The sequence below is a fragment of the Carcharodon carcharias genome, chromosome 16 (genome assembly GCF_017639515.1).
Source record: "Carcharodon carcharias isolate sCarCar2 chromosome 16, sCarCar2.pri, whole genome shotgun sequence".
Classification (NCBI taxonomy): domain Eukaryota; kingdom Metazoa; phylum Chordata; class Chondrichthyes; order Lamniformes; family Lamnidae; genus Carcharodon; species Carcharodon carcharias.
In genome coordinates, this window is record NC_054482.1 from 3,787,803 (window position 1) to 3,811,100 (window position 23,298).

General features: G+C 44.1%; 1 protein-coding gene across 3 annotated transcripts in view; it reads right to left on the reverse strand.

The window, feature by feature from the left end:
• Positions 1–23,298, reverse strand: part of kcnt2 (potassium channel, subfamily T, member 2) — a 789,028-nt gene that overhangs the window by 279,283 nt on the left and 486,447 nt on the right. The window lies entirely within an intron of this gene.

Genomic DNA, 23,298 nt, shown 5'->3' on the forward strand with positions numbered 1-23,298 from the left:
AGGGTATGGAGAAAAGGCAGGACAATGGCACTAGATCATAATGCTCATTTGGAGAGCCAGTGCAGACACAATGAGCTGAATGGCCTCTTTCTGTGCCGTTAAAACTCTGTGATTCTGTGATAATAATGCCCATTATATAAATTACATTTGCCTAAACTGATAGGCATCAATTTCAACAACAATATGCACATCTTTGGCACCTTTATGCACAGAAAGACATATTACAGCATTTCACAAGGATAAATAGCAAAACAAGAAATATGGGGAGGTAACAGAAATGTTGAGGCAAAACCATAATTGAATAGAATAGCTGTTTGCAAGTTTTTGAAGGTAGGAAAATAGGTTTTTAAGGGTTAAAAGCAAAGGTTGAACCGGTGCTTTAAGTGTGAAGTGTGTATTGGGGATGCATGGCTGGAGACCATCAGTGAAGTGCAATAGGGTGAAGTTGTGAACAGAATTGGAGCAGTATATGAGAACCATGAGATGAATTCATTGGGGCACAGGGGATCAATTAAAGTGGGAGTAGGGGTGGATGGGTCAGGGATGATAACAGTGCCTGACTCGATGTAAATGAGGACAAAGTTTTGTGAATGACCAGTCATTATAGAGAGTGGAGTTTAGCAATGAAATCATTGGAGAGGACAATATTGAGGTAACAAAGATATGGAGTAGGTTTTCGAAAGCAATGAGAGGGGAGACATCGACCAGGATTCTGAGCTCTTGTTGGGTTGGGAATTGAGATGGTAGAAGCTCCATTTCACCTCCGGATAATTTTTGCAGGCCAGGATGGGGAGTGCGGCATGCCTACCACCCCACAGACGGCAGGTAACCACAAGGTTCATTAAAGAACCTCTTAAGGCTAATTAAAGGGGGCCAATAGGGATTTTCTGTCAGCCTCCAGGTTCCCACAGGCGGTGGAGGAACGTTTAGAAACCTGAAGGCAGCCTCCAGTGGCAGACCAGGGTACCAATGCTGCAGACAGGCGTAGAGATCCTCTCTGCTTGCTCGGGTACTGCAGCAGCCACCAGCTGCCCTGCAGAGGGTTCCCAAACATACATACCAACATGGAGCAGGAGTTGGCCACTCTGCCCCTCAAGCCTGCTCCACCATTCGATATGAGCATGGCTGATCCGATTGTAACCTTCCAATTAAGGTATTCTACTGAATACAATGTACCTGTTGGATCATGGTTGACAGAATAGCTGCAGTTACCCTAGAACATTCCCATAGTTTAATGGTACTTGGACCAGGAAGCAAGGCACCCCGGTGACTCTCTGTGAGGAGCTAACTCACCAAACAGTAAAACCCTTTATCATAGATGGTAAAGTTTCATTGAACTGGTTTCATAATTCCTCCCTCCCTATAGACTGTGCTAAAATCGTTACACAGCCTGTATGTTTTATTGTGCGTCAGTCCCTGAATGAAAGACAAACAAAAACTTCAGTTTCTGGAAATAGCTGTGACTGTGACTTCAGGTTTCTGATCTCAGGTTGCTAGGAAAATGGGAATCAGATAAGGGAAAGAACCATGAACTGGTCTTTGACCTTAGGTTGCTCGGGAAACAGAAGTTGACTTGGATAAAATAAACACAGGGCTCCCAGGGATCAGTTTTCAGCAGGGGTCAGAAGAGTATAGAGGCTAGCCAGAGCTGTATGAGCAGTCCAGGCACGTTGAGGAGCTGGATGGTTTTTAACCAGAGTCGACCATACTGTGCACCAGGGAAGTCAGATGGAGGTGACCCTGAAAAAGCTACACCAACAGGTCTGTTGTGAACCAAACGAAGAAGGTTCTGCAGAAGTGCACCTTTTTGGCGATAATTGTATCCATGGGGCTCAGATGGAGTAAAACTATTATCGGAGGCTAATTGATGATCAAATACTGTGCAAGGGAAAGGAGTTAAACTAAACTTGAGAAAGCCAGGATTGTGAAGGATTTTAGGATAGCATGTGGTACAATTTTAGGATTGCATATGTGTTAGGAGAACTGTCAGTGAATCTGTCAGATCTACCTGTGTTGTATCAGCTATTTAAATTGCAGTTAATGTTTTCTACTGAATACAATTTGCCTGTTAGATCATGTTTAGTTTATGTTGGTTTTGGATTAATTGTTACACTGCAAGTTCTAAAAAGTGTAATCTTGTCCATTGGATTTTTCTTTTGGGGTCATTTGGGAAGTTTAGTTCTTTCACATTATTGGTCTCTATGAGAATCATAACAAGAGTCTGATGGTTCTCTTGTGCATATCATGAGAAACGGTATGCATAGGAAAAGCTGTTAGGTTTAGATTGTTAATACCATATATTGCCATCAAATACATAATGGTTTTGTAGCCCATGTAATCAATTTGGCTTACTTCTCACAGATTTATATCAAGCCAAATTTAAGGACAGATATTTTGAAATCGTTGTAGTACATTATATAAAATAGTATATTTGATAAAGTATATTGCAAGGATTTCAAAACAGTATTTGATATACTATTAAAATGCTATTGCAATTTGTACAGGAAAAACAGAATTATAAAACAACTTAATCAGGTATTGTGCTCCAGTAATTAATCTGTTGTAATGACATAAGAAAATTCAGCTACCTATCCAATGTTAAAATGAAATATCTTAAGCGTCATCAACCTGCTATGAAAGAAATTAAAATGTGATTCAAAATCTTAATCCTTCCCTTCCAGAAACAGAAAGGTTAAGAATGCAGCATCTTTCAGATTGTGTAACCCACTGTAAATGAGCGCTATGGTTGCCAAACATTTATAGGACAGTGGGTGGTTGACGAGACAATAATCCTCTAGGAATCCAGATGATATATCAATGATTTGGATGTAGGGATAAAATATAATATCCCCAAGCTTGTGGATGATACAAAGCTAGGTGGGAATGTGTGCTGTGAGGAAGATGTAAAGCGGCTAGAGGAGGATTTGGACAGACTTAGTGAGTGGGCAAGAACATGGCAGATGGAATATTATGTGGAAAAACGTGAGGTTATCCACTTTGGTAGAAGGAACAGATGTGCAGAGTATTTCCTGATAAGAGTTTAGAAAGTGTTGATGCACAAAGGGACCTGGGAGTCCTTGTCTATAGATCACTGAAAACTAACATGCAGGTGTAGCAAGCAATTAGGACAGCTAATGGAATGTTAGCTAATAAAAACAAAAAAACTGCGGATGCTGGAAATCCAAAACAAAAACAGAATTACCTGGAAAAACTCAGCAGGTCTGGCAGCATCGGCGGAGAAGAAAAGAGTTGACGTTTCGAGTCTTCATGACCCTTCGACAGAACCAGTTCTGTCACAAGAGGATTTGAGTACAGGAGTAGTGAAATCTTGCTTCAATTGTATAGAAGCTTGGTGGAGTACTGGGTTCAGTTTTGGTCCCTTACCTCAGAAAGGATATTATTGCCATAGAGGGAGTGCAACGAAGGTTCACCAGACTTGTTCTGGGGAAGGCGGGACTGTTTTATGAAGAGAGATTGGGGAAATTGGGCCTCTAGAAACTCTCTAGAGTTTCGAACAATGAGAGATGATCTCATTGAAACCTACAAAATACTTAAAGGAATAGGCAAGGTAGATACAGGTAATATGCTTCCCCTGGTTGGGGAGTCTAGAACCCAGACACAATTTCAAAATAAGGGGTAAGCCACTTATGACCGAGATGAGGGGAAATTTCTTCACTCAGAGTGTTGTGAATCTTTGGAATTCTCTACCCCAGAGGGCTGTGGAAGCTGTCATTGTGTTTAAGCTAGAGATTGATAGATTTCTGATTAACAATGATGTAAAGAGTTATGGGGATAGTGTGAATAAAAGGCATTGAAGCGTTTGATCAGCCATGATTGTACTGAATAGCGCAGCAGGCTCGATGGGCTGAATAGCCTTCTACTGTGATGTTCCTATGAAAAAATTAAATACGTGGCCAAAGCTCTTTGCTCTCAAGGCTTTTCCAATTTCTTGTGGAGTTTTACTGAAGTTAGATGATTTTTTTTTTAACTTTCAGATATTGAACACCATGAGAGGCCATAATTTGCTGCAGCAGGGTTTCAAGTGGCATCTTTTCCCTTGCCTGTTCAATCAGGATGAAATTTTGTGGCAAGGTTGCTGAAGATGTAAGCTGATAACATCCAGTAAAATCGAGCATCAAGCACCAGAATGAAAAGGGAAAGAAACTGTGTATCTCCTTAATCTATCAGATTGAAGGATTGTAAAATCAACAGTGTAAGGACTGAGAGGGAGGGTGAATTAGAGTGGGTGAATTCAATATAAAATCAGTTACAGAAAGAGAAATGAAGAGAAGGAAAGAAAGATTTGATTCAGAGTGAGAGAAAAAACTAAAAGGAAAATAAAAAGAAAACATTTTAAATCTCCAACAATAATTAAAATCTGAAGGATAAGGCTGCACACTTGTAACAGTTTTCAGTGCCAGGGGAGTTGACTGGCAGTAATTAACACTTATCACATGATTTAAAAGGTACCTAGACTGAAATGGACAATACTGAACTGAACTATACGTGGTGAGTTTAGTTTACAGGTGCCACACAAGTATAACAACTTGATACTGGTCAATGCTTTTCAATAATGAGGCAGAAGATGGGATACTGTTTTCGAGATGCTAACAGTGAAGTGGCACACCTTAGACAGCAATTTTGGATTGCCTTAAGTTGCTGCAGCATTTCCACATTAATAATAGTGAGTGCCATTAGCCTTGTAATTATGTTGGCAGCTAATTATGGTCCATTATGTTTTCAGTGGAAGTAGCTTTACACAGCTATCTGATAACACACAACATAGGACCATTTTGTGAGGTAGGTCTTCATTTGATTTTCAATGGTAAATTCGATGAAATCCATCTGTATAAATGTATTACGTAAATGTACTACTGGTATGAGGTCATGTCAATTAGAGCAGATATACCAAATGCAATTTCTATGGTAACAATGCAATCTCAGAGCAGTACTATATTGCATACATTAGATTGAGTTGTCAAAGCTATTATTAAAAACTATTTTATTGACCTATATAACTTTCACAATGGATATGTACATTAGCAAGCAACCTGTGTGTGCAATCAGGGCCCAGAAGAAAGGGGCACGCACAGTGCTCATCACTGGGGCCCGTGTCTTCGGGGGTGTCCGTGCCTTCAGGGGGGGCGCGGGCTGAGTCAGCACCTTCCCCTCCCTCAAGAAGCTGCCTCACGCCTTAACGTGCCGCTGCACAAACACCCCCTATGGTAGGCGTTCTACTCTGGAACAAAGTTCCAGCGCTCAAGATTTGCCTGCCCCGGAGGGAGACCCCAAGTCTGTGCGGCCATTTGTTCTAGCAGTCAGGGTGCATTCTGGGTGATGTATGTCCACATATTGTGCCTTTTTTTAACTAAATAATAGCTTGGGGGCAGCCTTTCCCTGGTTCATTCCCTATGGCGACGTCTTGACCAATCAGAGTCAAACTGCCTGGTTTGAATTTGAACAAAAGCTTGGCAGTCAACTGTCCAGCACATTCTCCATGGCAATGCTTCTACCAGAGTTCACTTGCCAACTAATCAGCACTCTCTTCTCATACAGTATAGACTGTTGTTCCCTTTACTATTGGCATTCTTGCGAAGTGTCCTGGTGAGTACAAGATGAAAAGCTTTGACAAAATGCCTATATTTTTTCAGCAATACTAAAGTCATATATGTTTTCTTCATACATTAACTTTTCTTTTTGAAATTCGTGTTTAATGTCCAAACTAGATCTCAGGAAGCTGCTGCAGGGTTTCTTGCTGAAGGGGAATGAAAGGCTCATAAGAAGTTTGATTGCTTTTTGGAGGGTTGGTAAAAGGGGTCATTTTTGCTCCAATAGAAACAGGAGGTGTTGGAAATGCTCAGCAAATCTGGTGGCATCGATGCAGGGAGAAACAGAGGACAGTGACCTTTTATCAGAACTAATGTGGGTCGTGGACCTGAAGCATTGACTCTGTTTCTCTCTCCACAGGGCACGCACTCCCTCCACCACCAACACACTGTGGCAGCAGTGTGTGCACCATCTACAAGATGCACTGCAGCAACTTGCCAAGGTTCCTGAGACAACACGTTCCAACCTCATGACCGCTACCACCTAGAAGGACAATGTCATCAGATGGAATGGAAACACCAGCACCTGGAGATTCCCCTCCAAGCCACACACAATCTTGCCTTGGAACTATATCACCGTTCCTTCACTATCACTGGATTGAAATCCTGGAACTCCCTCCCTAACCGCACTGCTAGGGGCACGGACTGCAGTGATTCAAGAAGATGGCCTCCACCAACCTCCAGAAGGGTAATTAGGGACAGGAAATAAGAATGCTGGTTCAACGGATCCTTTTACCCATCTCCAATATTCTCTCTCCACCTGGACCCCTCCCTCTGGATTCTTACCTTCTCTTGATCTTTTCATTGAGAACTGTCGGCGCGACATTAGTCGTCTCAATTTCTCTGCTCCTCTCACCCATTCTAACCTGTCTCTCTCTGAACTTACTGCACTCCATTCTCTCAGGTCCAATCCTGAAATTGTCATCAAACCCGCTGACAAGGGTGGTGCTGTTGTTGTCTGGCGCACTGACCTCTACCTCGCGGAGGCTGAGCGTCAACTCGCAGACACTTCCTCCTACCTCTCCCTGGACCATGACCCCACCACTGAACATCAAGCCATTGTTTCCAGGACTGTCACTGACCTCATCTCCTCTGGGGATCTTCCTCCCACAGCTTCCAACCTGATAGTCGCCCAACCTCGGACGGCCCGCTTCTATCTCCTACCCAAAATCCACAAACAGAACTGCCCCGGTAGACCGATCGTCTCAGCTTGCTCCTGCCCCACAGAACTCATTTCTCGTTATCTTGACTCCTTTCTCTCTCCCCTTGTCCAGTCCCTTCCCACCTACATCCGTGATTCCTCTGACACCTTACGTCACATCAACAATTTCCAGTTCCCTGGCCCCAACCGCTTCCTCTTCACCATGGACGTCCAATCCCTCTACACCTCCATCCCCCACCAGGATGGTCTGAGGGCCCTTAGCTTCTTCCTCGAACAGAGGCCCGAACAATCCCCATCCACCATTACTCTCCTCCGTCTGGCTGAACTTGTTCTCACGCTGAACAATTTCTCCTTCAACTCCTCTCACTTCCTCCAAATAAAAGGTGTGGCTATGGGTACCCGAATGGGCCCCAGCTATGCCTGTCTCTTTATGGGGTATGTGGAACATTCCTTGTTCCAGTCCTACTCCGGCCCCCTTCCACAACTCTTTCTCCAGTACATCGATGATTACTTTGGTGCTGCTTCATGCTCTCATCGGGACTTGGAAAAATTTATTAATTTTGCTTCCAATCTCCACCCCTCCATCATTTTCACGTGGTCCATCTCTGACACTTCCCTTCCCTTCTTTGTCCTCTCTGTCTCAATCTCTGGTGATAGACTGTCCACCAATATCCATTACAACCCTACCGACTCTCACAGCTACCTCGACTACAGCTCCTCACACCCCGCTTCCTGTAAGGACTCCATCCCATTCTCTCAGTTCCTTCGCCTCCGTCGCATCTGTTCCGATGATGCTACCTTCAAAAACAGTTCCTCTGACATGTCCTCCTTCTTCCTTAACCGAGATTTTCCACCCACGGTCGTTGACAGGGCCCTCAACCGTGTCCGGCCCATCTCCCGCGCATCCGCCCTCATGCCTTCTCCTCCCTCCCAGAAACATGATAGGGTCCCCCTTGTCCTCACTTATCACCCCACCAGCCTCCGCATTCAAAGGATCATCCTCCGCCATTTCCGCCAACTCCAGCATGATGCCACCACCAAACACATCTTCCCTTCACCCCCCCTATCGGCATTCCATAGGGATCGCTCCCTCCGGGACACCCTGGTCCACTCCTCCATCACCCCCTACTCCTCAACCCCCTCCTATGGCACCACCCCATGCCCACGCAAAAGATGCAACACCTGCCCCTTCACTTCCTGTCTCCTCACCGTCCAAGGGCCCAAACACTCCTTTCAAGTGAAGCAGCATTTCACTTGCATTTCCCCCAACTTAGTCTACTGCATTCGTTGCTCCCAATGTGGTCTCCTCTACATTGGAGAGACCAAGTGTAAACTGGGTGACCGCTTTGCAGAACACCTGCGGTCTGTCCGCAAGAATGACCCAAACCTCCCTGTCGCTTGCCATTTTAACACTCCACCCTGCACTCTTGCCCACATGTCTGTCCTTGGCTTGCTGCATTGTTCCAGTGAAGCCCAACGCAAACTGGAGGAACAACACCTCATCTTCCGACTAGGCACTTTACAGCCTTCCGGACTGAATATTGAATTCAACAATTTTAGGTCTTGAGCTCCCTCCTCCATCCCCGCCCCCTTTCTGTTTCCCCCTTCCTTTTTTTTTCCAATAAATTATATAGATTTTTCTTTTCCCACCTATTTCCATTATTTTTAAATATTTTAAAATCTTTTATGCTCTCCCCACCCCCACTAGAGCTATACCTTGAGTGCCCTACCATCCATTCTTAATTAGCACATTTGTTTAGATAATATCACCAACTTTAACACCTATGTGTTCTTTTGTTCTATTGTTGGTGACATCTTTTGATGATCTGCTTCTATCACTGCTTGTTTGTCCCTACAACCACACCCCCTCTCCACCTCTCTGTCTCTCTATCTCTCCGCCCCCCACACACACACCTTAAACCAGCTTATATTTCAACTCTTTCTTGGACTCGAACTCAAGTTCTGTCGAAGGGTCATGAGGACTCGAAACGTCAACTCTTTTCTTCTCCGCCGATGCTGCCAGACCTGCTGAGTTTTTCCAGGTAATTCTGTTTTTGAATAAGAATGCTGGCCTAGCCAGCAACACCCACATCCCGTGAAGGAATAAAAAAGCTGCCAGGTCTGATTATTTCCAGCATTTTCTGTTTATACTTCAGATTTCCACCATCTTAGTACATTTTTCTCCTACTATGTGCTCCATTCTGAGCATTGATGGTTAGCTTCATTTTAAAATGAGAAAATATTCAGCACTCAATGCAAAGTGTAATTTTTCGGTTAACAATGCCCACTTGCACGGATAGAAACGAGGTGAAAGTGAAAGTTGCTGTAGTCCCAGAGGACCATCGGCTGCTCTCTCATTAGAGAGACACAACTGGTGGTGAGTTTAACCTGAGGGTCACCACACACCTCAGGCGAGGTTGAGAAGGCGGGGATGACCTCAGGCAGTATGGGAATTGAACCTAAGCTGTTGGCATCACTCTGCATCACAAGGCAGCTGTCCAGTCAAATGAGCCAATAGAAATAGCGCATTGTTGCAGGTGAATTGCTGCTTATCTACCAGAAAGTCTTGCCATTTTTAAACTTGAAAGTGAAACCAGGGGCAACGCACCAGTAGAATATGGGCCCTGACAATATTCTGGAAATAGTACTGAAGATTTGTGCTCCAGAACTTGCCACGCCTCTAGCCAAGCTGTCCTAGTAAAGCTACAACGTAGGCATCTACCCGGCTATGTGGAAAATTGCCCAGGCATATCCTGTACACAAAAAGCAGGACAAACCCGCCAATTACTGCCCAATCCGTCTACCCTCAATCATCAGTAAAGTGATGGAAGGGGTCATGGAATAGTGCTATCAAGCTGCATTTGCTTAACAAAAACCTGCTCGCTGAAGCTCGTTTGGGTTCCGTCAGGGTCACTCAGCTTCTGACCTCATTGCAGATTTTGTTCAAACATGGACAAAAGAGCTGAACTCCTGAGGTGAGATGAAAGTGACTGCCCTTGACATCAAGGCAGCATTTGATTGAGTGTGGCATCAAAGAGGCAAAATTGGAGTCAATGGGAATCAGGGGAAAACACTCCACTGTTTGGAGTCATACCTAATACAAAAGAAGATGGTTATGGTTGTTGGAGTTCAATCATCTCAGTTCCAGGACACAGGGTTGTGTCCTCGGCACAACCATCACTTGCTACTTCATCAATAACTTTCCTTCCATCATAAGGTCAGAAGTGGGGATGTTAGCTGATGATTGCACAATGTTCAGCACCATTTGTGGCTCATCAGATATTGAAGCAGTCCATGTCCAAATGCAGCAAAACCTGGACAATCTCCAGGCTTGGGCTGACAAGTGGCAGATAACATTCACACCACACAAGAACCAGGAAATGATCATCTCCAGCAAGAGAGAATCTAACCATCACCCCTTGACATTCAATGGCATTAGCTTCACTGAATCCCCCAATATCAATATCCTGGGGGTGGGTTACCATTGACCAGAAACTGAGTTGGACTAGCCATATAAATACTGTGGCTACAAGAGCAGGTCAGAGGCTCGGAATCCTGCAGTGAGTAACTCACCTCCTGACTCCCATCATCTACAAGGCACAAGTCAGGAGTGTAATGGAATACTCTCCATTTGCCTGGATGAGTTTCGCTCCAACAACAACACTTGATTAACACTCCTTCCACAAACATTCACTTCCTCCACCACTGACAAAAAGTGGCAGCATTGTGTACCATCTACAAGATGTACTGCAGAGACTCACCAAGGCTCCTTAGGCAGCACCTTCCAAACCCACGACCGCTATCATCTAGAAGCACAATGTCAGCAGGCACATGGGAACACCACCACCTGAAAGTACCCGTCCGAGCCACTCCCCAGCTTGACTTGGAAATATATCGCCGTTCCTTCACTGCCGCTAGGACAAAATCCTGGAACTCCCTTCCTAACAGCACTGTGTGTACCTACATCACAGGGACTGAACGGTTCAAGAAGGCAACTCACTACCACCTTCTCAAGGGCAATTAGGGATGGGCAATAAATGCTGGCCTAGCCAGCAACGCCCATATCCTGTAAATGAATTTTTAACAGATTCTCATTTGTACTTTGGATTTTTGTTTCTGGTGCTTCTGAGGTTCAACTCTTTAGGATGTTGCTGTCTGGGCCAGATTCAAAGATAAGGAGCTGGTTGCATATGTAAATGACCAAGTTTTGAGTAATTTTCTGACAAAGTTGATGTTGTAAAGTGTATCATACTGAAACCTGAGCTTTCAATGGGCTTTATAAATAGAGGCATAGAATACAAAAGCCAAGAAGTGTTGTTAAACCTTCATAAAACAGTTCAACCTCACCATGACTATAGTTGCTAATTCTGGGCACCTGAAGGATGTGAGGGGGAGGGTTGAAGTGGGGGGTGGGAATAAGGGGCCCATAAACAGGAGAAGTACCATGGCCCTTGATTTTGGTTCCCGACCATGTGTGCAATACAGACAAAATACATATAGCTTGTGTGGTTAATTTGTAACCATAGCAAGGGGTTGGACATCAGGGGGAGTGTCGAACATTGGTGGTGGTGGGGGGGGTGGTGGTGAAGGGGTTAGACATCAGGGGGTGGTCGGACATCGGAGGGAAGCTTTGGAGGGTTGGATATTGGGAGGGTGCGGGGAGTTGGACACTTAGGTGGGGGTCGGACATGGGGGAGGGGGTGGGGTGGCTGTCGGAGGTCAGGGGGAGGTCCAGTCAGGTTAGGAGGGTGTAACGCCTGCCGGGGGGGGTTGGGTAGTTGGTGGTGGAAAGAGGTGAGTGTCCGTTCAGGTCGCATTTGGGAGGAGGTCAAGAAGATGAGGAGGTGAAGAAGATGAGGAGGTGGGGTCAGGTCAAGATGGTCAAGTTGGGTCAGTTTGGGGGGAATGCCATGGGGAGTCCGGGGGTGGGGCATACTGTGTGTGTGTAGGGGGTTTTCAGGGGTTAGGGGAGACCCCTGGAAGGTCGGGGGTGAGGGGGCTGTAGTCTGGGGGATTGGGTATGGGACAGTCCTATGGTTGGGGCTGGTCTGTGTCTTTACAATAGTTACCCAGAAGTTAGAAGAGGTTTAATTCTTCCAACTCTTTCTGAGTAACTATTTGTGTAACACAGCCGGAACCATCCGAAGTTTGCAATTTAGTCACATTTTTGAATGGTTCCCAGAACAGCTCAATTGCCCAGAGGAAATTTGCACATCTGGGCAATTGTGCAAATGCTTACCTTTGAAATTCTGAGAGGGGCTTCCCAGTGCACCTTTGGGGTACCCCCCAAATCCAACATTGGTGAGTGCAGAAGTTACAGCCCAATAATCTATCATATTTAAGTTTTCAGGGGGATTTTAAGAAGATATCTTTTGGGATCCAATGATGCAGTTACTGGATGGAGAGAAATGAAACTAAGAATATAACTTGCATTGCATTCTAAATTAAGCCTTTATAGGATTTCACTTCATCTTTACTTTGTCTTGACTTAGGTATGTGGCTTTGCAGCAAATTGAAACAAGGATATTGTACAGTCATCTTTCCTTTTTTTGATAAACAGTGAACCTTAGGCCAACCACTTCATACATTATTAAGTCTCATTTTGAGATTGACCCTTCTTTATCCTATTGTACAATTTGATTAAATTATCCCTTTCTGCATATCGGAGATGATTGCCACCAATCTTCTCTAATTAATTCCGTCATTTATCATGGTAGCTTGACCTGAGCAGTTTTTAAAGTATATAACAGGTTTAGTTCAATAAAATTCCTCATGCGTTTAGCCAATTTTTAAACTCATTTCCCATAAAAGTTTGAAATCGCTTTGTATCGGTTTATAATGCACGTAACGGGACACATTCAAAAAGATCGCAGTCTATCCATTGGCCCAAAGTAGTTTAATGCCCAACATTCTTCCGTTCTAATGGTTTGTGATAACATTTTCTGAAAAGACTGAAAGGCTAGGGGAATACTCTTAGAGTGAAGACTCTCCACTTGTTCTGCTTTTTATAAAAAAACTAACAAAATTGAAGTAGATGTAGAAAGGATTTTCCATTCAGTGAATCATTCTCCTCCCATGGAGACCTGTCATATTATATCTCCTCTTACACTTGAAATTGCTATTATACCATGGGCTCAGAATTGCTGTTTGGACAGAAAGTCAAAATGGCAGGGCCCTACAGGAGGGGGAATGATTTGCAATAAATTAACAACAGCTCTTGAAAAAAGTTCTTAGGGACTATGCCTCATTGTTCCTGAAAACGTGTGCTGGGATCATGAAGAATGCTTAACTCACACCCATTTACTACAACGCAAGTGACACACCAACTTCAATCATTTCCACAATGTCCGTTTTCTGCTAGCTCCAAGCATGTCATTTATTAGCCGGACACATCAGCAGGGGACCAATATCATGTGTGGCTAGCACCACGTAAAGCTAATACAGAAGCAAAATGCTATGAATGCTGGAAATCTGAAATAAGAACAATGCCGGAGAAACTCAACAGGTCAGGCAGCATCTGCGGAGAGAAACAGAGCTAACATTTCAGGTCGATGCTGCAGAATAAAGGCATCATGAGTGCTGCAAGAATACTGTGGATTAACCTACATTATTCATTGCCTGTGGTCACACATCAGATGGACACTGAGGAAGAGATATCCATTTCACTTGGGATATAGGTCAGAGTTGACATGTGGCACCTGCAAAGTGATGTGAGTACAGTCAAAGGCACCCTGCAGCATTAAGAAGCCTATAGTTCTAACAAAGCCACATGAGCACTGTCCACTGCTCGTTTGCAATAAAGAATGAAATGGAGTTATTTCCCCTTGAGTAGAAGACCTCACTGACCTCCCTTATGCAATAGTAGATGGCAAACTGCAAGGTGTCGCAAATTATCTCCAGCTCCAGCCTGGTGGGAGACAGAATAAAGTTAATCACCAAGGTTACCCTCATAGTCTCTGGTTGTGACATCCTTGCCATGCTCAGAGTGCAGGTGTGGCTGCAGCAGATGTCAGATTTCAGTGGGGGTGTCCTTAGTGAAGTACAGGCACCTCACACATTGTTCCTCACTGAGGTTTAGGTAAGAGAATTGCTCCCAAACAAAGTGAGCAGATATAGCCTCCTGCTGAAAGCCCTTCTCCTCTTTTTCCTTCTCCCTCTTCCAGCTGCTTATCCTGCTCTGCGTGGTTGAAACCTTCATCCATGCTTCTGTTACCTCAATTCTTGACAATTCCAATGTTCTGCTTGCCAGCCTCCCAATACACTCCATAAATTTGAGCTCATCTGAATGTCTGATGCCCATATCCCGACTTGTACCAAATGCTATTCTCTCGCTGACCGATACTGGCTCCTGGTCTGGCAATGTTTCTATTTTACAATTCTTATCCTTGTGCTTTTTTTTATTATTTCATGGGATGTGGGTATCACTGGCAAGGCCAGCATTTGTTGCCTATCCCTAATTGCCTTTGAACAGACAGCTTGTTTGCTAGGCCTGTCAGAGGGCAGTTAAGAATCAACCACACTGCTGTTGATCTTCAGTCACATGTAGGCCAGAATAGGTAAGGATGGTGGATTTTCTTCCTTATGGGGATTAGTGAACCAGTTGGGTTTTTATGCAATCAGCACGGGTTTCATGGTCACCAATACTGAGACGAGTTTTTCAATTCCAGAATTATTATTTAAACTGAATTCAAATTCCACCAGCTGCCATGGTGGGATTTGAACCCATATTCCATTAGCCTGGATCTCTGGATTATTAGTCGAGTGACATTATCATTATGCTACAGTCTCCCCCAAAATTCATGTTCATTTGAGTTGTTGATGTCTAAATCGGATTCAATACCCGCTAACGGTGTTTTCAGTGCTTTGAAAAATGACACGTTTCATGTGATGATTTGCAAACAGTGCTTAGCAGTGAATATTGATCCTTTTGTGCTGGTCACAACACATAGCTGGATGTCATAAAGGGTTATTTGCTTTCCAACATGACCATTACATTTCAAAAGCACTTTATCTCATGGCTTTAGTGGTGTAGCTCTAAATCTCATGTTTTGCTCAATCTGCATTTACTTCCATTCGATCTTTCTGTTCTCAATCGCATTTGCATGCATGTTGATCATTAGCTCCATGGAGGAGCTCAGGAAAATGCTTGTGCATTGTATGTGCGAAGATGAGTGTAGTTGGTTGATAGAGTGAGGAGTTGCTCTGTAATTGTGCAGAAGGTGATACAACTCTTACTTCTACGACTATCAGCTTATTTGTGCGTATCACTTTTTTCAAAGTATGCATAATCTCTTGACTTCTCCTTTAGCTCTTGGCAAATGGGAGTGATTTTTTCAATGAGTGAAACCTAGGTAGTTTGCAAATTTATTGAACTCACTACTGTTGAATGGGGACCCATTCTCACTCTTTGAAGGACTCCAACAAAGCGAAAATCTCGTCACACTTTGGGATGGTTGCTTTTCTGAAGTAGTTAAAACTATTTTTATAACTGGCTATCTGTTGCAGTTGTCAGTGACAGCAAGCAGGCGTTCACCAGTGTGCACTCAGCAGTAACTTCAAACCCTGGTCTGGGAGGTGGTTCAGACATCTTGAGAGGGTCATGAAGATATGGCATTGTGGCTGCTTGACATATTTTTTATTTATTCTTTCACCCGAAGAGGGCATCACTGGCTAGGCCAGCATTTGTTGCCTATCCCTAATTGCCCTTGAAAACATGGTGGTGAGCTGTCTTCTTGAACTGCTGCAGTCCATGTGGTATAGGTACACTTACACCTACTCCCTGTTAGGGAGTTCCAGGATTTTGGCCCAGAGACAGTGAAGAAATGGCGATATTGTTCCAAGTCAGGATAGTCTGTGGCTTGAAAGGTAAATTTCAGGTTGTGGTGTTCTCATTTGTCTGCTGCCCTTGTCCTTCTTGGTGGCTGAAGTCACGGGTCTGGAAGGTGATGTTGAAGGAGGCTTATGACAAGTTGTTGCAGTGCATCTTGTATACAGTGCACACTGCTGCCACTGCGCATCACTGGTGGAGGGAGTGAATGTTTATGGTGGTGGATGGGGTCCCAATCAAACGGCTGCATTGGCTGAATGGTATTGAGCTTCTTGAGTATTGTTGTAGCTGCACTCATCCTGACGAGCTGAGAGTATTCCATCACACTGCTGACTTGTGACTTGTAGATAGTGGACGAGTTTTGAGGAATCAGAAGGTGAGTTCCATCCCGTGGAATTTCCAGCTTCTGACCTACTTTTGTAGCCACAGCATTTATATGGCTGGTCTAGTTAAGTTTCTGGTCAATGGTAATCCCAGGATGTTGATAGTGAGGGATTCAATGATAGTAATGCCATTAAATGTTAAGGTGAGATGATTAGATTCTCCCCTGTTGGTTATGGCAAACACTGATTGATTTTGTGCTCTACCATGTAGTCAGTTCTTGGGAACCATATATTTTCCCTAAGGAGTTGTTTGGTTTTGACAATTCCCTGGTAACCTTCAAGTGCCATATCTACAACACATTCCCTCAATGATTGCAGAAAGACAATACAATTGCCGTGTAACATGAGATCAGATGTAGTTGTAATGGTGAGCTCATTGCAAACATTGTGAAGACCTTGTAATGTCTGAGCAATTTCATTTGTAGACACACTCTCAATCATGTCTTTCCAGTTTAATGATTCCATAGTTATCACACATAGTTATCACACGTCTTTCCAGTTTAATGATTCCATAGTTATCACACATGTCTTTCCAGTTTAATGATTCCATAGTTATCACACATGTCTTTCCAGTTTAATGATTCCATAGTTATCACACATAGCTGCATCATCGCATCTTGTTTTGTTGTTGCTTTGATGTCAGCTGGTTTTAGCAACTTTGGAATCATGTTTAGCTTACGAAGTTAAGATGCAATTCGGCAAACCTTTCTCTGACTAATAGTACTGACCATTGGCAACGGATGTCACAAAAGATATTCTGCTGGGTTGAGTTGCCTGGCTGATATTCGACATTCAACTTTACTCTAGTAATTTGAGTAACCGACACTGTACTCGAGTAGATGGTTTTCTATGTGGATTTATGAACAAGCTTACTTGTGGTGTATGATCCAGTATTCCTTCAAACTCACTCCCACACAAGTAGAGATGAAAGTGTAAGATACCCCTTGTGATTGAGAGCACATTTGTCTCTGTTTCTGAATAATCTTGTTCTATAGGCATTTGCAACCTGCTTGCTATCAGAAACATTGATGAGTTGCCTGCCAAGTCTTTCTGCATGAGAACTGCACCTAAGAAAACCAGGCTTGCATCCATGGCTAGATGGGTGGTTTTCCCAGGGTCAAAAGAGGCATTTGTGCAACGTGCTGACAATGTTGCTTGATCTGGTGTACATCCATTTGATTAATGTAGTTTACTCTCACTTGGTGGTCTCTTTTGTCAGATCACATAGGGGGACAGATAATGTAGCGAGGTCAGGAATGAAGCGACTACAATACATGAGGAGTCCTACCAGACTCAGTACTTCCTGCATGTTAGTAGAATCTGCAGCTTTTGAAAGGCTTCAACTTTTGTCACAAAACTATAATAAGTTTCACAATATTATTGTGGTTTATTGTAAAGTAGGTTTACGGGTGTGAGTATAGGTGGTTCTGTCTGTGTGATCTAATTAAATTAGAGTCAGATAGGCTGAAAGCTTGAAATTATCAAAAGAAGTTAGAGGTAAAAAGGCATTTGAAATGCTAATGAATCAATAGCGATGAGGTCTTAACATGTAGAGTGTGAAGGCAAATTGCATTTTCAGATAAGTGAAGGAGCTGTTTGGGTTTCAAAGGGATGGTAAGTGTTTAAATTAACTAGATAAATGGGTCAAGGTTATTATGTTAATTTTTCTCAAAACGTACTGATCATATTGGCAACTTGAAAGATTTTTATATTATGGGAAGAGTACATTTCCAAAGACATATAAAACAATGGAATTTACAGATTAAAGTTAGAGAAACATGTGTAAAGAAGGAAGGAAGGTGATGTTGGGGGTCCATATTAGAACTAAAAGGATAAAAGCAAAATACTGCGGATGCTGGAAATCTGAAATAAAAACAAAAATTGCTGGAAAAGCTCAGCAGGTCTGACAGCATCTTTGGAGAGAAAGACAGAGTTAATGTTTCAAGTCCATGTGACTCTTCTTCAGAACTAAAGAGAAGTGACAATATGGTGAAATATATACTGATTAAGGGTGGGACAGTAAAGCTGGATAGAAGGCCAGTGATAGGTGGAGGCAAAGGAGAGATTGCAAAAGATGTCATAAACAAAAGGTTGATGGTGGTGACACTGGCTAAAGGAGGTGCTAATGTGACATTAAGGGCAGGATCTTTAGGTCAGCAAGCAGGGGGTGGGGCCTGCTCGCCGACGCATAAAATGACGTGGGATGACATCAGCTGGAGCTCCCGATGTCATACCGCATCATTTCAATTTCAGGTCAGCAGGGGCACAACCGAATCAGCTGTGCGTCCGTCAACCTGTCAACAGCCTATTGAGGCCATTGACAAAGTATTTAATGTAGTTAATGGACCTGCCCGTCCAACCTTAAGGTTCGCAGGCTGGCCAGGGGCCCTGGCGAGCTTAAGAAAAAACATGAAACCTCATCCACAGGCACCTCACCCACAGGCGGGATGAGGTTTCATGAGGGTTTTTAAATTTTTAATAAAGGTTTGACTGAAAGTGATGGACATGTCCCAACTCAAGTGACAGTGTCCCATGAAGGGACGTCAGGGAAATTTTGTCTATTTTTAATTTTGCGCCGATCTCCCTGAGCAGCACTTAGCCTCAGGAAGATCAGTGCGCTCTTACGCGCGCATGAGCACAGGAGCGCACTCTGGGCTGAGAGAATCACCCCCTGCCTGCACAGGGGGTGCATAACCTCTTGGCAGACATCACACTGGGCAGGCCTTAAATGGCAAGCTCACGTAAAATGGGAGCGCGCCCGAGGTACACCTGCCTGCACCCGATCCTGCACTTCACCCCCAACAGGGGCAAAATTCTTCCCTAAGAATAGAAAGCAGGATGAGCAAGTGACAGATGGGGATAAATTAATGAATGGAAATTAATTTTAAAAATAATAATAGAAATGGGTGGGAATATATATGTATATATAAAATAATATATAAAAATTAATTTAAAAATAAATATTGAAAAAGAGGATCGAAAAGGGGTGAGGACAGAGGAAAGAGTTCATGATCTGAAGTTGTTGAATTCAATATTAAGTCCGGAAGGCTGTAAAATGCCTAATCGAATCATGAGGTGCTGTTCCTCCAGTTTGCGTTGGGCTTCACTGGAACATTGCAGTAGACCAAGGACAGACATATGGGCATGGGAGCAGTGTGGAGTGTTGAAATGGCAAGCGACAGGAAGGTGTGCGTCATGCTTGCAGACAGATTGAAGGTGTTTCTCAAAGCAGTCACCCAATCTGCATTTGGTCTCTCCAATGTAGAGTAGACCGCATTGGGAGCAGCGAATGCAGTTGACCAAACTGAGGGAAGCGGAAGTGAAGCACTGCTTCACTTGAAAGGAGTGTTTGGGCCCTTGGACTGTGAAAAGGGGAGAATTAAAGGGGCAGGTGTTGCACCTTCTGCGATTGCATGGGAAGGTCCCGTGGGAGGGGGGTTGAGGTGTTAGGGGTGATGGAGGAGTGGACCAGGGTGTCCCAGAGGGAACATTCCATACAGAATGCTGACAGGGGGGATGGTGAAGGGAAGATGTGTTTGGTGGTGGCATCATGCTGGAGTTGGTGGAAATGGCGGAGGATGATCCTTTGAATGCGGAGGCTGGTGAGGTGAAAAATGAGGACAAGGGGTATCCTATCATGGTTCTGGGAGGGAGAGGAAGGCATGAGGGCAGAGGCGCAGTAGGTGGGTCGGACATGGTTGAGGGCCCTGTCAATCACTGGGGTGGGAAACCTCAGTTAAGGAAGAAGGAAGACATGTCAGAGGAACTGTTTTGGAAAGTGGTATCATCAGAACAGATGTGACGGAGGTGAAGGAACTGAGGGAATGGGATGGAGTCCTTACAGGAAGCGGGGTGTGAGGAGCTGTAGTCGAGGTAGCTGTGGGAGTCGGTGGGTTTGTAATGGATATTGGTGGACAGTCTATCACCAGAGATTGAGAGAGGTCAAAGAAGGGAAGGGAAGTGTCAGTGATGGACCGTGTGAAAGTGATGGTGGGGTGGAAATTGTAAGCAAAATTAATACATTTTTCCAGGTCCAGACGAGAGCATGAAGTAGCACCAAAATAGTCACTGGTGTACTGGGGAAAGAGTTGTTGGAGGGGGCCTGAGGAGGACTGGAACAAGAAACGTTCCACATACCCCATAAAGAAACAGGCGTAACCAGGGCCTATGCGGGTACCCATAGCCACACCTTTTATTTGGAGCAAGTGAGACAAGTTTAAGGAGAAATTGTTCAGTGAGAACAAGTTCAGCCAGATGGAGGAGAGCGGTGGTGGATGGGGATCGTTCGAGCCTCTGTTCAAGGAAAAAGTGGAGATCCCTCAGACCATCCTGAGGAGGAATTGAGGTGTAAAGGGATTGGACGTCAAATGGTGAAGAGGAGGCTATCGGGGCCAGGAAATATTCCACCGATATTCATTACAAGCCCACCGACTTCAACAGCTACCTCGACTACAACTCCTCACACCCCACTTCCTGTAAGGATCCCATCCCATTCTCTCAGTTCCTTTGTCTCTGCCACATCCATTCTGATGATGCTACTTTCCAAAACAGTGCTTCTGACTGAAGGAACAGCACCTCATCTTTCTGTTTCCTTAACCGAGGTTTCCCACCCACAGTGGTTGACAGGGCCCTCAACTGTGTCTGACCCATCTCCCATGCCTCTCCCCTCACGCCTTCCTCTCCCTTCTAGAAGCATGATAGGGTTCCCCTTGTCCTCACTTTTCATCCCACCAGCCTCCGCATTCAAAGGATCATCCTTCGCCAATTCCACAAACTCCAGCATGATGCCACCACCAAACACATCTTCCCTTCACCCCTGCCCCCTTGGCATTCCGTAGGGACGGTTCCCTCCAGGACACCCTGGTCCACTCCTCCATCACCTCTAACACCTCAACCCCACTCCCACGGCACCTTCCCATACAAACGCAGAAGGCGGAACACCTGCCCCTTTACTTCCCCCCCCCTCCTCACCGTCCAAGGGTTCAAACACACCTTTCAAGTGAAGCAGCGCTTTACTTGCACTTCCCTCATTTTAGTCTACTGTATTCGCTGCTCGCAATGTGGTCTCCTCCACATTGGAAAGTCCAAATGCAGATTGGGTGACTGCTTTGTACAACACCTTTGGTCTGTCCGCAAGCATGACCCAGACCTTCCTGTCACTTGCCATTTTAACATTCCACCCTGCTCTCATGCCCACGTCTGTCCTTGGCATGCTGCAATGTTCCAGTGAAGCTCAACACAAACTGGAGGAACAGCACCTCATCTTCTGACTAGGCACTTTACAGCCTTCCGGACTTAACATTGAGTTCAACAACTTCAGATCATGAACTCTCTCCTCCGTCCTCATCTCTTTTTTAATCCTCTTTTTCAATATTTATTTTTTAATTAATTTTTATATATTGATATTTTTTTTGCCCCACCTATTTCTATTATTATTTTTAAAATGTATTTCCATTCATTGTGTTATCCCCACCTTTTAGCCTATTTTGATCTTTTTTCCCACACCGTCCCCTCCCCTTGACCACCCCCACTAGAGCCATCTGTCCATGTTCATGGTCATCCTGCTTTCTACTCTTAATGTCACCATTAGCACCTCCTTTAGCCAGTATCACCACCATCAACACCCCTTCAACCTATTATTTATGTTATGACATCTTTTGCAATCTCTCCTTTGCCTCCACTTATCACTGGCCCCCTATCCAGCTTCAGCTGTCCCACCCCCCCCTTAAATAGTATATATTTCACCACATTTTTACTTCTCTTTAGTTCTGAAGAAGAGTCATACGGACTCGAAACCTTAACACTATCTTTCTCTCCACAGATGCTGTCAGACCTGCTGAGTTTTACCAGCAAGTGTTTGTTTAAGAACTAAAAGGAGTGCGTAAAATAGCCTTGGGAAAGCCTCCAGCCACGTTAGCAAAATTCTGCTGTGTCTAGTAATTAAAGTTAGAGAAAAGCCTTTGGAATTCCACTTTCGAGTGGGTGCTGAGGTAAATTTGCTTACTATTTACATTTAAAATCTATTTTGGACTGTTGCCTTAAAGGGGTGTGTAGTTGGGAGTCAGGTTAATTAGGAAGTTTGGAATTTGTGAAAGTATTAGGTAACTAATCTTATGTATGTGCTTGAATTCTTTTAATTTGTTAATAAATGTTTCAATTTAGTTCTTTAAATCTCTAAATGTCTCAGTAGACTCAGTACTTCTGATTTCAGTGCACAAATCGTCTTGAAATAAATACAAATTGCAAAACTATTGTGATAGCATGGCCAAGTTTCCCCTAATAGATTTGGTCCACCTGACACACATCACTGCCACGTCACACTTTCTGTGGATAGTTGATATTCCTTCACCACTGAACACATGATCAAAGAATTTTATTCTGCTTTCATTAAACAGGCACTTGTCTTTGTTCAATGTGAGGTTACGTGCTCTAAGATATAGTAGTCATGCATATAGGCATGCCTTGAGTTCATTTTCAGTCCGACCATAGAGGAGAATGTCATGACTGATGCTCAGCGTGACTTCAAGTCCTTGTGGTACAGATTGAATCATGTTCTGAAATACCTCCGCTGCCGAGTTGACTCCAAAGTTGAACCTCTTGTTTTGAAAATGTCCGATGTAAGCTCAATTTGATGGTAGCTTGCATTGCAGTCAAGTTTTGTAAAGCATTTAACACTATTCACTTTCTCTATGATATTATCGCTTGTCAGTGCCAAGTGACTTTCCCATTGTGTGACCGCATATCAACACAGATTCTAATTTCGGTCTTGCCGTTGGGTTTCTTGACAACTTGTGTGGGGTCGGCTCATCCCCAATTTTCTCAATAATGTCAAGGTCAAGTAGGCATTGAAGTTCCTTCCCTGTCTGCTTTCTGACATGAAACGGTATTCGTCTACATTGATGCATGGCTGGTTGCACTCTGGGTTCTACATGCAGCTTGCATGTAACACCTTACAGTTTGGTGATTGAAGTGACCAGCATACAATTCTAGGGGCATAATATTACAGTCGGCATGCGGGCAAGTGCCCGACACACCAGAGCGTAAAGTGACGCGCGATGTCAGGCGTGCGTCCAGACTTCACCGCACAGTCTCACGATATTTCATTAATTGAACGGCCTGTTAAGGCCATTAACAATCTAATTAAATTCAAATTTACACTGCCTGTCCAACCTTACGGTTGGCGGGCAGGCGAAAAGGCCAAGCAGCCTGTACATTTTTTAGGAAACCTCATCCACGAGCAGCATGCGGTTTCCTAAAGCAAATGAACATTCAATAAAAACTTAGAGTTAAAACATGGCCCAGCTCATGTGACAAAGTCAC